The sequence below is a fragment of the Spermophilus citellus genome (assembly GCF_964194105.1).
Source record: "Spermophilus citellus genome assembly, chromosome: 13".
In the NCBI taxonomy this organism is placed as follows: domain Eukaryota; kingdom Metazoa; phylum Chordata; class Mammalia; order Rodentia; family Sciuridae; genus Spermophilus; species Spermophilus citellus.
Window position 1 is genome coordinate 91,692,509 of NC_138193.1, and position 15,405 is coordinate 91,707,913.

Here is a 15,405-nt window from a genome sequence, read left to right on the forward strand (position 1 = left end):
GATAGAAGAAAAAGTTGGCTCCGATCTACGTATTGTGGGGTCGGGCTCCAAATTCCTTAATAGGACGCCCATAGCCCAAGAGTTAATAACAAGAATAAACAAATGGGACTTAATTAAACTAAAAAGTTTTTTCTCAGCAAGAGAAACAATAAGAGAAGTAAATAGGGAGCCAACATCCTGGGAACAAATCTTTACTCCTCACACTTCAGATAGAGCCCTAATTTCCAGAATATACAAAGAACTCAAAAAATTAAACAATAAGATAACAAATAACCCAATCAACAAATAGGCCAAGGACCTGAACAGACACTTCTCAGAGAAGGACATACAATCAATCAATAAGTACATGAAAAAATGCTCACCATCTCTAGCAGTCAGAAAAATGCAAATCAAAACCACCCTAAGATACCATCTCACTCCAGTAAGATGGGCAGCCACTATGAAGTCAAACAACAATAAGTGCTGGCGAGGCTGTGGAGAAAAGGGTACACTTGTACATTGCTGGTGGGACTGAAAATTGGTGCAGCCAATATGGAAAGCAGTATGGAGACTCCTGGGAAAGCTGGGAATGGAACCACCATTTGACCCAGCTATCGCCCTTCTCGGACTATTCCTTGAGGACCTTAAAAGAGCGTACTATAGGGATACTGCCACATCAATGATCATAGCAGCACAATTCACAATAGCTAGACTGTGGAACCAACCTAGATGCCCTTCAATAGATGAATGGATAAAAAAAATATGGCATTTATACACAATGGAGTATTACACAGCACTAAAAATGACAAAATCATGGAATTTGCAGGCAAGTGGATGGCATTAGAGCAGATTATGCTAAGTGAAGCTAGCCAATCCTTAAAAAATAAATGCCAAATGTCTTCTTTGATTTAAGGAGAGCAACTAAGAACTGAGCAGGGAGGAAGAGCATGAGGAAAAGATTAACATAAAACAGAGGAGAGTGGTGGGAGGGAAAGGGAGAGAGAAGGGAAATTGCATGGAAATGGAAGGAGACCCTCAACGTTATATGAAATCACATATAAAAGGTTGTGAGGGGAAATGGGGGGAAAAACAAGGGAGAGAACTGAACAACAACAGATTAGGTAGAGAGGGAAGATGGGAGGGGAGGGGGGGAGGGGGATGGTAGGGGATAGGAAAGGTAGCAGAATACAACAGTCACTAATATGGCATTATGTAAAAATGTGAATGTGTAACTGATGTGATTCTGCAATTTGTATTTGGGGTAAAAATGGGAGTTCATAACTCACTTGAATCAAATGTATGAAAGATGATATGTCATGAGCTTTGTAATGTTTTGAACAACCAACAAAAAATAAAAAAAAGAAGTGCTTTGCCATATACATCACAAAATCCCATGTTCTTGGAAACAAATGAGAATAACCAATAAGGGAAATTCATGAGTAAGATCCTGTGGTGTTTGTCCTGATGAGATCTACAAAGGTAGGAAAGACAACAACAGATCCCGAGCAGCTTTCCTCTTCTGGAATTTCAACCTCACAGTGCTCAATGCCTGTCAAGAAGATGTGCCCCAGGGGTGGCTTGAACTTCAGCCTTCATGGTCCCAAGGACAGAAGATGAGAACAGCAGACAGAAACAAGTGGGCAGAAGACCTATTTCATTATGTTTACAGTTTCACACCTAGTTTTTTTTCCTTAAATTTAAAATTTCTAAAATTTAAAACTTAGGAAGTTCTGCATAAAACTCTGCCATTCTAGGTCCCTTCAGCAACTCGGAGGATCTAGGTGCACAGCCTGCATTCCTACGTGAGAACTTGGGACTGAGTAGCAGATATGCATTTGAATCTACAGCGTCTTGTGAGGGCATGGCCTCGCTGGACTCAAAGGAAAGGGCTGAGCACTCAGAATCTGAATATGTGCACATATTTGTCTCCTAGGCCTGATTTGTGGTAAGCATTGGCACTACTCAACAAACCGTTTGAAAATGGACCACCAGTTTTATCAGATGTGGTGCTAACATACAGAAACTGTGTAAGACACATAGAGAACTTGAAAGAGCTGGGGATAGAGTAGGTAACTGAAAAATACAAATTGTAGTGATATAAATATGTGTTTTCCTGTTCCTTAAATGCCTCTCAAGTCACAGATGTTAAGTAAATTTGTTTGAATTAAAGATCCTGGGACTTCTGGAGGTTTTTATAATGTATTAAGTTGTATTTCTCTCCATCTCCTGTACCAGTTTTTTTTTTTTTTTGTGTGTGTGTGTGTTGCTTCATTTTTTTGGGGTCTTCTCTTTTCATTTTTGCTAACCTGAAATTAGAGAACTGTGAGTAGGAAATGAAGTATGACTTACAAGGTTTCTTGATCACAGTTCAGAATTCCAAGGAAGTACAATAAATAAAGGAGCGGGAAAATATGCTGTTTTCAGGTATGCACAAGGGGGAAAACTGTGTGTTAGCTTTCTGTCACTATAACAAATACCTCAGATAAATCAACTTATAAAGAGTAAAAGTTAGGCTGGGGTGTAGCTCAGTAGTAGAGTGCTAACATATGTGGAAGGCCTTACTTTGATCCTTTGCACTGAAACATTTTTAAAAAGAGAGGGGAGAAGTTATTTTGGCTCATAGTTTCAGGGATGTTAGTCTATGATTGCCTGGTGCCATCGCTTTGAGACTGTGGTGAGGCTCTAGGGAGGAGCACGTGGTAAGGTAATAAGATTCACCTCCTGGACAAGAAGCAAAAAACGGAAAGAGACTGAGTTTCCATAATTCCTTGGAGAGCATAGCCCCCAGTGACCCAAAGACCTTCCACTAAGCCCCATCTGCTTGAGTTACCACATGAAGCCAGGGACCAAGCCCCTAGCACATGGGCCTACTGGGGCTACTCAAGATCTGAACCATAGAACTCACTGAGATAAATGACAGCTTGAGCTCACTTGAAATAAAAGACTTCTAATTCTCTTATGACCTTGACACTTCCTTTATTAAATCCTTTATCTTATTTCCAGGAAAAACCCAGGACAGTCCCTGAAATGTATTAAATGCCGGATAAATCACAGCTACCCTTCCTCTAGTACTTTTGATAACAGGACAAAACTGCTATGTGGCAATTCCATATTTTTGCCACAAGAGGGCACTTTTCCAAAATGTTATTCAGGTCCAAGATCCTGACTCATTTAGGTGATTTATGTTATTTGGGTGTAAATCCCCACAAAATTCCTATGTTACTGCCATTCCAAGTTAGCATTATTACATATCTTCTTAATGTAATATGTAATATAGAACAAACTCCATGTAATCTGAAATTTTCTCTGGATAATTGAGTTATTGTCAGTATTGTAGAGCCATTTTTTTTTAACTCCAGTTTTATTTGTTTAGGACTAGAATACAAATATGGATTAAATATAATAATGAAGTCTGAATGTATGCTCATTCTTAGAGGTATTTCTCCCCATCTCTCCTAAAAATGGAAAGCAAAAAATACAATAAAAATAAATATAATAAAGCCAGTGGAGGTTTCCACAGTTCTTTTGGTGAAAATACTACAATGATGTCTCAGCTAATAAGGTACTCGGTCTTGTTCTTGTCGAAGAAGCTTTCATGGAGAAATTGTTTTCTGCTGATTTTGCAGAAGATGCTGTGTTTTATTTGTTTTTCGGAACTTAGACTTAAAAAGCTGAAGCAGCCCTTCAACATCAGCTAGCCCCACCCCTTGGGCTCATAGCTGGAGACATTGACACTTTGGTATGAAAATATGCAGGGTTAAAACAAATGTAAACCCTGCAGGAAGCCTGCATCCCCGAGGTTCACAGTTGTCTGGGCAGCAATCTCATTTTGTCCCGTGGAAGATCAGAAGTTTTTTTTTCTCTTAAATACAGAAAACTTTCACAAGAGAGATTCAGCAGAGGCTCCAGGGTCTGAACACACTCATTCAATGTTCACTTATTAGATATTTACTAAATGCAAGACATTAGTTGGTGGGAGGAAGATATTTTTAAGTTTTTATTTCTTTTTCGGCGCACACACATACCAAGTGTGTGAGAAGTGTGTGCTACCACTGAGCTACACCGGCTGCTCTGAGGATATTGTTGAGCTAGACAAGCTGCTTGGCCTTTAGGGGCTGCCACTTGGATTTCTATAAAAAACTCCTGCAGGAGAAAAATAGCCAGATCATAGTACCGGGCCTCAATCCAGACACACCTGTTATCTTGCCCTTGCTTGTGAGCAATCTTTCTGCCACTCTGAGGGTGTCTCTCGAAAGGAGAGTCATTTCCTTCCTTCCCAGCCTTTGATTGCCTAAGAGCCCGTGGGCAGAAGTCCAGGCAGAGCAAATATGCAGGGTTAAAACAAACCTGTGCCCTTGCCGGGAACATATTTGCCATAATGAGTGGTTTTCCTGCCCTGGTTATTAGAGATGACCTTTGTGTTATAAAAGGTCTCTATTCACAAACTCCCCTTATCTCAACCTTAAAACTTCACCAGAGTTTCACTGACTCCACTGTATCCTAAAAGGTTAAAAAAAAAAAAAAAGGCTAATGAAAAATTTGCAACTAAACAGTGATTTAGGGGCTTAATCTCTTCCAAGAACAAATAAATAAACCTGGGGTTTTACAGCCCTGGAGTTTTACAGCTGCCGCCCGCCTTGGCTTTCAGAGGTTACCTCATGGCAATCTCACCGAGAAGCCTACCGGCCAGCCAGCTCTTGGTGTGTGAAGGATGGACTCAAGGAGAGAGTCTTTTCCTTCCCTCCCGGCCTTTGATTCCGTAAGAGCCTGTGGGCAGAAGTCCAGGCAGAGCAAACACGCAGGGTTAAAACAAATGCAAAGTGGATCCTTCTTGAGAAGGCTGCTGAAGGTTTTACAGCATAAGCACTCTCCTGGGATCAAAGAAAGAGGCCTGGAGCCAGCTGCCAATATGGGGGCCGGGGTGCTTTCATAGCCTGTAGAGTAGGCTCATGTCTAAGTTCACTCCCTCTCAAGTTCACTGAGTTGTGGTCTTATCAGGCTCTTCCATTTGTTTTGTTTCTTATTTCTTCCCACTGACCTCAGTTTGGAGTTTGGGTGACTGAAGTGACTGGGTGGGGAGGGTAAAGGTGCTCACCAGGCTGTGCTGGCTCCTGGGTTTGCTGGTTCCAGGCTTGGTTTTGTGGCTGCAGTCAGAGGCTGGTGGGGAGCGGGGTGTCCAGTATCCCCTCCCACGTGGCAGGAGGAGCACGGGACAGTGAAGACAGGTGAGGAGTTATGTGGGGGCCACACAGCAAGGCTGGCCACGAAGTAAGGGAAGAGCCTCGGGAGAGGGCCCGGCCCAACAGAGTGGGTCTCTCCCTGTCCTTGTGGCCAAACTGCATGAACCTGATCCTTTCCTTACCCTTCCAGCAAAAGAGGTCCGAGGGCGAGAGAGGGGGGAGGGAGAACTCTTCTTTGAGCTCCATTTTCAGGGAGAAGCTGAACACAAGCCATATGGTTGTGCCTCACGATAAACGATTTAACTGTATTTAACTGTATTTCTGTCAGCTCACCTCGTAAAGATGGTTTTCAGTTTGCATAGCAGTGACTGTTATGAGAAAGAGATGAAGTCATGGTTCTGGGAAGTGTGTGGCGCCATCCAATGCCAGGAGGTCAGTAGGGAGGGGGAGCATCCAGAGGAGTGAGCATCCATCCTACCCACGGCCGTTTCCTCTTCTCCAGGGGCTCCGGACAAAGCCACCTTCCAGATGGGGTTGCATGCTTTTTTTTTTTTTTTTTTTATTCTCTCCAATGTTGACTAGAAAGTCAATACCAATTAAATTTCACTTATTCATTAATACTCTCCTTTGTGATGAGCTGTCTTTTAGACATTATTTTATCAAAATATTCTTTGTGGTGGTTTATAACCGAATGCATTGTCAATAGATGAGTGGAGATATGCAAATATAGGAATAATTAATAAAATCAGAGATAAAGCTAGAGAGCAAAAGTGCACAGCCAGAGATTACGGATGTGGTTAAGAGCGAGGAGTCGATTGGGTGCTGAATCCTCAAAGAAACGAAACCAGGTAAACTTACTGCGCTCATAAGACTAAAAATCAAATGCAAACAAAACAAAACCAAGGAAGTAGTTGTCCTGAGATTTTGACTATTACTGGTTTTGAGGCTGGTGACACATTTCTTCACTGTGATGTGGGGAACACCTTTACAACAAATGCAATGGTCAGTTTTGTCCAGATTCTTATCATGCCCTCCTGAAAGGACTGTAACATAATGCCACAGTTCAGTTCTGTAAAAGTAAAGGGGCTGTTTTGTTCCCACTTAGTGTGTGGAAAGCTGAACAATGAGAAAAATCCAGCCAATTTACAGTCGTGGCTATTGCAGAGCCCTTTAATGAGCTGAGATAGAAAAGCAACCAAAGAGCAGGATTCCCAAAGGTGAGCCCAGCATATAAACTATTTCACTTTGGGCAAAGTACAGAAGGAAGAGGGGACTGCTATAAGAGTAGGAAAAAAGTGAATGAGTTCTTAATAGCTGAGTGGGGCCTTGCATGAGCGTTTAGAACCCCTGGGAGCCTTGGTCACAAATGACTCTACAAAGATGACCAGCCATCCTGATCTTCCCAGGACAGAAGAGTCCCTGGGACACAGGACTTTCATGCTCTGAGAAAGTCTCAGGCCAGTCAGGATCAGATTTTAGCCTCTGCCCAGACCTCCACCTGTAGCTTACAAGACAAATGAGACCCAAGAAAGACCCTCTTGATTATGCAGTCATAAAAACTCATCGTCTTCCAGATCTTTCTCAAATACAGTGCAAAGCCAGGTGCTATGACACACACAGGTAATCCCAGCAACTTGGGAGGCTGAGGCAGGAAGATTGCAAGTTCAAAGCAATTAGTGAGATCTTCTCTCAAAATAAAACAATAAAAAGGATTGGGGATATAGCTCAATGGTTCATTGCCTAGTACCAAATAAGTAAATAAACAAATACTAATTAATTAATAGTAATAACAAGTTTAGAAATGGAAGAGTTTTGGGGGAGGCACAGGAACCCCCCACCTATGCCTTCTCTGAGGTCCCAAGTAAATAAAGATCCCCTTTATCTCCAGGGGAGGGGATAAGGAAAAACAGGTACCAGCAAGGAGGAGATTCAGGAATCTGTCCTGTCCCCAGTCCCAGTTCCTGGTTACACTGCCCCAGGGAAAGGGGGAGAAGTAAACATTATTTCTTTGGGGAAGGGACAGAAAATTCACCAACTCCCTCCATGAGCCTTGTGCCTAGTGACAAGCATTAGCTGTCTGCTGCTGGAGGAAGGTCATAAAATTGTCCTGAGTCCTAGACAAAGGTACGCTGATGCTGCGGGAGGGGTAGATGCAAAAGCTATCTGCCCCTGAGGAGAGGGCAGGAAACCCCTTTGGGATCAGAATCCTGTGGGGATGCCAAGAAATGGTCTGCGTCCACTGGGAGCCTGCAGGGCAGGAAACTCCCTCCTGCCCAAGACCCCCACAGTCAAGAATTTGGCTCCAGGAGGGTGGGGTTTGGAGCAGGAGGGCTGAGAAGTCCCCATCACGATGGCCCAGTGCCTGGGTCCAGTAAGGCTGAGGCTGGAGCAGAGGAACCAAGAATGTCCACTATGCCCATCAGAAACCTCCTACAGCCACAGGCAGGAGCAGTCTACCCACGGAGAGCGCAGGAAGACCCCCTGCCCCACTGCGGCAGAGAAGAAAAAGGAACAATCTCTCTGGCTCTGCAGGCCTCACGCTGTGACTGGGTTCTGATCCTAGGAGGCCCATCTCCACTCTCTACTTCCTCCTTGTCACATAAATATCCCGCACCCATCCTCCCCTCCGAGTCTTTGTTCCTCTTCCAGACAAACCAGAAATGTCTCCCACTCCCCATTTCTTTTCCTCAGCAAAAAAATTCTTTTTAAAAAAGTTTTTAAAAATTGTTCTAATTAGTGATACATGACAGTAGAATGCATTTCGACACATTGTGCACGAATGGAGCCTGACTTCTCCTTCCTCTGGCTGTACATGGTGCAGAGTGACAGTGTAGTCATACATATACGTAGGGTAATGATGTCTGTCTCATTCCACTGTCCTTCCCACCCCCACAGCCCCTCCCCTCACTCCCTTCTGCACAGTCCAAAGTTCCTTCATTCTTCTCTACCCCCCTCCCACTAGGGATCAACATTCTCTTATCAGACTTTGAAAACCAAATTCTTCTTTAGAACCCGTTGCCAGCCTCCTTCCCTCCTTCAAAGCTCCCCTGATGTCTACCAACGTAGAGGAGGGACAAACTCTTTTCTCCTGTGTAATTTATTGTTAATGCTTTTGCAACCGTCGTGGCCCACGATGTGGTCCTGATGACCAGCCTGCCTTTCCCCTCTGCTGCAGCCTGATGTCCAGAGTAGTCAAATGCTCCTTTGCTAATTGAGCCTTTTTTGAAAGGACCAGTTTGTGGCCTTTTGAATGGGCGAGAGGCTGCCTGGGCCTGTGGATGCTTCCTGGGGTGGGGGAAAGAAGGAAGGTGCTAGAAGAAGCCCGGCCTCTCTTGCTTGTCATGCCATTTTTATCCTCAAGGTGCCTGTATCGTTGTAAAAGTGAACCTGGGTCTGGGGAGTGAGAACGGATCCATATATCAGCTGTTTATCCAACTGAGATGACCTTATGCCGTCTCCTGGGAGCCCCCCAAATTAGCCATTTTGGACTATCACAGCTTTTCCAGGAAACTCTGCGGAGGGAAAACTCCAAGCAAGAAAGCTATGTATCACTGCAGTTTTTCTCTCAAAAACTTAGTGAGCTGAGTTGGTCACACAGCTTCAGACTGGGCTAAGGATGACATCGAAAGCAGGCCAAGGGGCCTTCTTGATTCCCTTGACCTGGGCTGTTCTTGGTTTTCAGTCTTCCAGATGAGGAAAGGTAAACAGAGATATAAGTCAAGGAAGAGCACATTCATGCACCCCCTGCTCTTTCCTTCTCCTTCTAATTCCAATAAGAATTGGGCTTATAAGAATAAAACTATAAACACAAGAGACTATGTCCCTGAGGAAAGTGAACAGCACTAACCTAACATTTTGGCAGAATGGCATTTAACCAGAGCTTTATCGTGTAATGAACACCTGCCTGATTGATCTCACAGAGTTGCTAATGAAGACGCATTCTGTGGGAAGAGTTCTCTGAATTCTTACAGTCTTACTTATTAAGCAGTGTAGTTGGTTGTGGGTCTTTTCCTCATTTTGGCAGGTCTGAGTAGAAAAGACCCAGCCACAGCACTATCTGAAACCAAGAACTGGCACTGCAGAGAGACTAGATATTCTTTATCAGGCTGCCCTTAAAACCAATTGCTGATGAATGACAGCTGTCAGAATTGACAGTGATCTTCAGTGCAATCATTTCAAGTGTTCCCCATAGGTATGCAAAATTGAAGTAACATATTCCTAAGGTAGACAGCATTGTGTTTGCTTGCATGTTCCAGGGGCAGGCAAAACTGCCCAATTTCTTCTTCTGTGGGTCAGTCCCTACATCTGTCTATACATATAGCCATTCATCCTTCCAACCAGAGAAGGGAAATCAAATGCTAAAGGAGAGCCTACCTTGTGTCAAGTACTATGTTAAATGCATTTTACATGCGTGTCTCATATAATCAGATTATTATGTGCCAGGCATTATGCTGAATACTAAGAGCATTGAGGTCAATGAGGCATAGCTCTGAGTCAGAGGTTGGCAGGGTAAGTGGGGCAATAATCTAAGGAACTAATAAGGCACGAAGAAAAGCTATGGGAATCAGGGAAAAGATGTCAAAGTCAGTGGACAGTGTTAGGAAATGAAGTGGAACTGCTTGTCATTTGGTCGTGAAGAACCCAGGCAGTGGGCAGGGTGCAGAGCATGCCAGTGGAGGAAAACGCCCACTGGGTGAAAGCCCTGAGGAGGGAAAGGTCAGCCTGGGAGAGAATTGTAAACCCTGAACTGATGAGGTTGAAATCACAGGTGCAGGATTTTTACTAAAGGACTTAATTATAATTCTCATAGAAACTCATTTTTCCATATTTTTATTGGTGCATCATAATTATACACAATGGTGGGAATCGTTGTTACACATTGGTACGTGCACGCCATATAGCAATATAATTCCTCAGTATTTACCCTTTTCCTCCCCTCCTCTCACTCCCTGGTCCTTTTACTCCACTGTCTCTTTTCAGTTTTCATGACACCTCCCATCTTTCTTCTCCTTTTTCCTCTCTAGCTTCCACATATGAGGGAAAACATAGGTCCCCCTTAACTTTCTGAGTTTGGTTTATTTTGCTTAATATAATGCTCTCGAATTCCATCCATTTTCCTGCAGACAACATAATTTCATTCTTCTTTATGGTTGAATAAAACTCCATTGTGTTTTCTATATCACATTTATATACCACTCCATATACCACATTTTCTTTATCCATTCATCCATTGACGGACACCAAGACAGATTCCATAGTTTGGCCATTGTGAATTGTGCTGCTTTAAACGTGTCTGCAAGTACTGCTATAGTATGATCACTTGACTTCATAGATGATCAATCTACCTGCAGTAGTCAACCACCCCAAAAGAATCTGTCTCCTACACTCTTAGACACATCTAGCTCTGATGATGTAAAATTAGATACTTAGGACATAACTGAAACTATCCAAATTGTGAATTTCTCTTACCTACAGTGTGATAATCAAGCTCCCTAATTTCCCCCCCCCTGGGTGGAGAATAGGGATCACATAAAAGTTCTTGGCTCCTGAAAAGATTAGTCAGGTCAGAGACTGCTTGCTTACAGAGATGGCCTAGAACCAACAGGAGACAGAATCGCACATGCTGGAGCCAATAGGGTTCAGCTTCTTCCTCTCCTGCTGTTTCAGGTTTCCATACCACTCTGTCCCTTGCTCATCTCCAGGAGAATGTCTCTTCTTCCTCTGCCTTTGCAAGAAATCTTGATGCATCAGCATCTCCATGTGGTCTCTCTCTCCAAACTATTGTTCTCTATTGGCTTTTCCCTCTCCAAATAAAAGCAAGGTTAAGTTCTTCCCTTTAAAGAACAAAAAACAATCAAACTCTTCCTTCTTGCCAAATCCTTGTTTTTTTTTTTTTGGTCAATCACTCATCAATTCCTCCCAGTAGAGTTTTGTGAAAGAGTTCTCCACATTTTCTTATTCCATTTCCTCTTGCCTAAATCCCCATTTAGTCTCAGTGTGTCCTGGGTTCCACCCCCTTGCTCCACTGGAACGACTCTTCCTGTATGGGTTACCCGTTGCCGTGTAACAAAGTTCTCAACTACTTAGCAGTTCACAACAGTCCACGGTTGCTGGCTCACACATTTTCTGAGGTTCAGGAGTTTGGGAGCGATTCAGTTGGGTGGTTCTGGTTCAAGGTTTCTTGCAGGCTTTCAGTAAAGCTGTCAGCTGGAGCTTCAGTCACCTCAAGGTTCACCTGGGGCTTGGCATCACTTCTCCATCCCCTCACCTCACCATTCCCTCTTCACCCCTTCTCTCTTGGTGTCTGATTTTCTTCTCTCTGGGTCTGTTTCCCACTTCTCAGGCTTAACTCTTACCCTCCACTCCTCTTCCCTATTTTTCTCCTACATATTGGCATGCTCCCAAGCAGAATATCCTTTTGCTCCTAATTTTCTCTCCTAAACTTGGTGGCATCAAGGTGAACTCATAATGTTTCTCTTAAACCTTGTCCTCCTGTGTTGACCACATCAGTGGCCGCTCGGGAACTACAGCTCTCCCCAACTTTGGGAATCTCAGCAATGCCAGAATCATTAGCTGAATTTGGAGGCTGCAAACCAAGGAGCTTTGAGCAGTTTGTTTAAAATAAGTATCATTTATAAACTCTGAAAAATAAAAAAAATCCAGGTTTTCCATCTACTTGTGAAACCTGAGTTTCTGCTTGACACAATATATGGAAGCCAAATGACAGCCACCCTGTTTATTCTAAGCATGTGGCATCCAATATACTGTGCAGTCTGTCATTGGTATATCTAGCAAATTTTCTGTTTTTGTTACCTGCATAGACTGCGGTAGAGTATGTCTTAGTGTATCTAGAAACATGGAGATAGTATTTTTAAAAAATGTTTCATATACAAAAATATAGGTACTGATATAGTATAGGAAACACAGACTTTGCATTGCTCCAGATCAACTTCTAAATAAAGAAAAGAAAGTCAAGTTCTGTATGAGTGAAGAGTGATGTATTCTAGTACCCATGGTGGCTGCTCTCTGTCCTCTGATGTTGTTAACTGCTAATATAAAAAATAGCTATCTGATTAATTGGCACTTGCACAGCATTTAGAAAGAGAACTTAGAATATATTTGGTCCAAGGACTATGAAAAGGCTCCACTCCAGTCAATTATCAAATCATCTAAGCTAGTATGGCAATTTCTTCCTTCTTGGTTTGACTCAATTATTTGAGTCAATGAACTTGGTAATGGTCATCAGCTCTGATGGGAATGATGTGTCCCTTTCCTACACCATGAACTTATTCCACTGGGGATGAGCATTCACCTCTCCAGAGCTGTGGCTACAGGTAAGAGATGGTGCCAGGCTTTGGAAACCTTGGTTTATGGTTTATGGTTGGGTAACCTTGGCCCCATAGACCAAAGTCTGAAAAACTGTTCTTTATAAACAAAACAGAAAACTTTATTTTTGAAAACTCCAGAGATTTATTATATTATTCAATCGGGGATAAATAACATGTAGGACAAGATTATAAAAGAAGAAAACTGCTCTCAAATGGTAGTTTGTTTAATTGGTCTCATTTCCCTGAGAATATTTTGCAGGTTCAATTAGGTCCTTCTCTGATAAAACTAGGCTCCAAATACCTCATCTGCCTGCAATTCACTGGTTATATTTATGATTTTATTTTTCCACATATGAAGAGCTTCAGGAGCCTGATTTTTCAGGGATCTTTGTTCCCTTACAAAAGTTTATCTACTCCTTCCCTGTTTCCTTGTATAAAATGGGGAACACAGTTTAACACTAGGTTTCTTTTAGAAGGTCTGCATATAGCATGTGTTTTCCTTCTCTACTGTACTAAAATATACTACATAAATAAAAATATGGCACGAACCAACACTCCTATTTCAACAGAACAGTTTCTGCAGGCACTGAGATTTAAGTATCCTATCAAATGAAATCAGCTCCACACTGAATTTCCCCTCTGAGTGACTATATATCAGAGATCTCATTACCCTTGGCAGCAGGAGAAATTGGTCACTCTTCCATTAATTCAGGCTGGACAGACAGGGGAGTAAAACCAGGTCTCCTCAACTCAAGTGAATCCAAAGAATCGAGTAGCCTCAAAGGGCACAATTTGCTGTTTTAACCTAAGAGTCTTAGCTTGTAGGGTTTGGGATTCTAAACAGGTGGGCCATCTTCTTAGGTTTCCACTTCTTCAGCTTTGTGTACATAAAGTTGGCTCTCCATTTGAGAAGAAAGGGAAAATAAATAGATCCTGGGTGGAGGGAGTAAGAACAGAAACGAGGAAACAGTATAACCAGGCATTCGATGTCATAAAACCTTGATAAGAAAGTATTGTGCTTGTATCATTTTTTTTTTTGGGGGGAGGATTGTGTTATTGATGTAAGGTATGAGACTTTGAAAGACATGATGACTGGCTAGGGTTCTACCCCGGGTCTATCTGACCCACTCCCCAATCTATTTTCTTTCTGTTATCCCATACCACCTGGTTTCTTTTAGAAGGTCTGCACATAGCATCTGTTTCTCTTCTCTACTACTAAAGGAAAGGGAGAGACAACTTCAGGGGCCTGTCCTGTGGGGATTGAGAGGCTTAAAGGGAAGACGACAGGCTAAGAAATACCCAGTTACGAGGCAGAGAAGTGAACACACGGTCCAAGGAGATCTGAGAAAACTTTGAAGACCTAGTTTACATTTTGATGGTTTTAGAAGGCTTTTTTGGTTCCTTTAGCCTAAAGTGAATGGTGCGTGATGGAGAAGGCTGTGTGTTCTACCCGGGAAGGAGGAGGAGTGGCGGGTAACAGACTTGTGTGCTGAGAGAAGAGCTGAAAACAGGAGCTCAAACAGAGAACTAAGGAAAGCAGTCAGGGTGAGGTAGGGTGGTGTAAGAACCAGGTGGAGGTGGCAGGCAGGGTGTCAAACGGCTGGATTTAGATTGTATTTTAAGGTAGAGCTAATGTTATTGCTGGTGGATTGAATGCAGTGTGTGAGTGAAAGAAAGAAATCAAGGTTCATGTCAAGATATTTTCTGGCTAAGAAATGGGTTGGAAGACTATTAACGAACTGTTATGGAGGAAGAGCAAAGCAGGGACATTTTCAGAAAGGTAGAAGGGAGCCCAGTTCAAATAGGGATATAATAACTTTAGAACATCTATTAGTCATTCAAGTGAAAACCTGGGGAAGACCATTGGATATGAGTCTGGAGATGCTATACATGAGTTGCGTGTCAGGGGCAGGGCATGACAGCAATGTTAGGCATTTAAATCCATGGGATTGAGGGTAGGCGCCAGGGGAGTGAGTGTAGAAAGAGAAGAGGGGAGACCCAGGCACTGAGGGCCACTCTGGCTTTTGTGTTAAGAGTCACCACCTTGGCACCATCCTCAATTTTTCTCTTCTTGCATCCCCATCCAATCCATCAATAAATCTCTCTTCTCATCACTTTCTCGGCTGTCCCCCTATTCCTGCCACTGTGATCCCACACATCAGTGATCGAAGTAGGATTCTGTCTGCTTCCATTCTTGGCCCCAGTCACCAATTCTCCCCTCCCCCCAATTGCCAATTCTTAACACAAAAGTCAGAGTGCTCCTTGTAGAATGTAGGTCAAATTATGTCACTGCTCTTAAACTCTCCTAGGGCTTCCCTTGTCATTCAGTGTAAAAGAAAAAAAAATCCTTACAATGACTCATAGAGTGGCTATGCATTGGTTAGTCTGGGATAATTCATTTTATGCCTGTCATCCTGTATAGTTATTATAGGATTACTATAGTTATAGTTAGTAATAGGATTAATTCCTTTATTCTCAAAATGCCCTGGGTTTGTACACATTATTTTATCATTCACATTATATATGTTCTGGGAACTGGTGCCCTGACCACCTCTTTATTTTCATTTCATACTACTCTCCTTTGTCCATTCCATTTCAGGTACACTGCTTTTGGATTCCTCAGATGAATCAAGCATGGTCCCCCCTCAGGGATTTGCAACTTTTAGCCCTTGGGTTTGGAATGTTTTTGCTTTCTGCATCTGCAGGGTTGCCCCTCTGTTCCTGCAGGTATCTGCTCACATGTTATTAGAAAAGCTTCCACGCCAGGCACATGGTGGGTTCTCAGATGCAGGACTGCCCTCTGTGTTCTTCCCAGTGCTGCAGGGACTGCATGCCAGAGTCTGTTCCCAGTAGACATGCAGCAGTGTTCCACCCAGGGAGGCATTTGTGCAAGATTACTGACCACAGGAAAGAGAAGC